The following is a 2,764-nucleotide window of genomic DNA, read 5'->3' as shown; positions in this document are numbered from 1 at the left end:
TAGAAATAAAAAACCCCAAATTTGTAAGTAGCTGTAAAAGATCCAAAGAGTCAAAAAATCTTGAGAAAGACCAAAGCTGAAGGCTTCATGATCCCTGATTTCACATTTTTATTACAAGAGTATGGTATTCAAAATGGTATAGCATTGGCATAAAAATGTACATATAGATTAGTGGAACAGGACAGAGAGTGCAGAAATAAACCCAGGCCCATATGGTCAATTAACTTATGACCAAGAAGGCAAGAATATATAATAGGGAAAGGAACATCTTTTAATAAATTTTGCTAAGCTAACTGGACAGTCACTTCCAAAAGAATGAAACTGGACCACTATCTTACCCTGTATAGAAAAATTAATTCAAAATGGATTAAAGACTTGCATCTAAGACCAGAAAGCATAAAACTCTTAAAAGGAAATATGGGTAATGAACTCCTTGATGTTGCTCTTAATGATATTTTCTTTTTGGATTTGACTCCAAAAGGAATGATAACAAAACCAAAAATAAACAAATGAAACTACATCAGACTAAAAATCTTCTGTACGATGAAGGAAACCATCACCAAAATATAAAGGTAATGTAAAGTACCCATGCTACCGAATGGGAGAAGTTATTTGCAAAACATGTCTCCAATAAGGGGTTAATATTCAAAATACATAAAGAACTCATACAACTCAATAATAAGAACAACAACAAAAACCCAGTCCAATGCTTTGAATAAAAGGACAGAGGATATGATCAGACTTTTTTCCAAAGAAGACACCCCAATGGCCAACAGACACATGAAAGATGCTCAACATCACTCAACATCAGGGAAATGTCAGTGAAAACCACAATGAAATATCACCTCACACCTGTCAGAATGGTTATATTTAAAAGGACAAGAAGTAACAAATGTTGGCAAGGATGTGGAGAAATGGGAATCCTCAGACACCTTTGGTGGGAATCTGAAGTGGTGCAGCCACTTTAGAAAACAGTATGGGGGTTTTTCAAAACATTATAGATAGAACTACCATACAATCCAGCAATTCCACTTTCGGGTATTTATCTGAAGAAAATGAAAACACTAATTTGAAAAGACGTATGCACCAAATGTTCCTTGCAGCCTTATTTATAATAGCTGACCTATGGAAGTAGTCTAAGTGTCCATTAGTGAATGAATGTAGTCGTATTCCCTCATATATGTTTACATGTATATATACCACAAGATGTGCTACTGCTTTACCATTAAACAAAAGAATGAAATCTTGTCATTTACAACAACATGAATGTACCTTGTGAATATTATGCTAAGTGAAATAAGTCAGACAGAGAAAGTCAAATACTTTATGATTTCGCTTAGAATCTATAATACAAAAAAATGAACAATCAATCTGACTTATAAGGTGCCTGCTGTCTGTGGTGATGAGGAAAACATGCCCATAAATCTCTGACCTAAGGGATCCTCATTGGCTACGTAAGGGCACATACAAATTAAAATGAGAGGTTTAATTGTGATTGCGCCCTGAAAGAAAGTTCTCCAACACCAATCTGAGCAGCCTCGCAGGGCTGCCTCTGCAAGGGAGAGCAGCAGCCGCTGAAACCTGCACTTGGCTTTCATGGTTTTTTGTTTTTTTTTTAATTGTTTTTTTTTTAATTGTTTTTTTTTTTGTTTTTTGTTTTTTTTTTTTTTTTGCTTTTTTTAATGAGGAAAGCAAGGGCAGATGCTTCCCAGCATGGGAGCGGAGTACAAAGGGATGGCAAATATACTGAAGCAGGCTTGCCCTCTCCCCTATGGGTAGGCACGCAGGGCGTCAGTCATGGGGTAAGGGAGGAGTGGGGTGTTGGGGCTCCAGTCGCTAGGTGCAGAAACGGGGTGGGGACTGAGGGTCACATCCTTCCATAGCTCCTAACTCATGCCCTGCCCCTTGGGTCTGGGATCCTACTTCTACCAGGCCCAAAGCCTGTGTTCCAAAGCCTGAGAACAGGAATGCTGCTGACCTGTGGGCTGCTTCCACAATCACTCCTTAGGGTTTTCAATATCTCCCAGTGTCTATGGGAGGGTAGGAGCCTCACTTCAGCGAGTTCCTGACTCCAAGTGGCAAAACTACCTCCTGTCATAAATATAAACACTAATTTTTCCTTTGTAGAGAGCCAATTAGCTAACATAGATGGTCAACCCAGGTAAACTGAGGCTAAATTGCCTGTATTCAACCAGATGCCAAGTCTCCTTACTTGAGGACTAGTTATTGTTTACCTTGAGAACATACGGACAGTATCTGTTGCACTCTATAAAAGGGTCAGACTTCTTTCTGCTTTTTTAAGTTTCCATGAGGTGTATCCGATTCTGGTTTAATAAAGTGGTTTTCTTTTTCTACTACCTTTCCTGGAGAGGTTTTTTGGGGTTTGGCAGGAGATTTTGCTTTTTTGCTTTTAATAGCTGGCCAGCCCATGTTCCTATGCTCTGCGACCCTTCTATGAGCAGCTCCCCGCCAGTGACTGAGCTGGGCAGAGAGTCAGTGGCAGGGTCACTCCCACGAGGCTTGGGACACCTCTGATGGGCTCTGTGGGCTTGCCAAGTCCCACTGGACTTCTTGAGACTCTCTTAGGACTGTTCTGCGACCAAGACCTACCTTCTTGCCTTCCCTCTCCCTCCACAGGACTCAGACTCAATGTAGCCTATAACATCTCCCCCAGCTCTCTCTTGCTCCCTTCTTGATTTTCCATGCAAGCCTTTCCCCTGCTCCTTTGCTTATTTCTCAGAACAGAAGACCGAGTCACTCTGTT

The sequence above is a fragment of the Mustela nigripes genome, chromosome 6, assembly GCF_022355385.1.
Source record: "Mustela nigripes isolate SB6536 chromosome 6, MUSNIG.SB6536, whole genome shotgun sequence".
Lineage (NCBI taxonomy): Eukaryota > Metazoa > Chordata > Mammalia > Carnivora > Mustelidae > Mustela > Mustela nigripes.
This window is presented reverse-complemented; position numbering follows the sequence as displayed.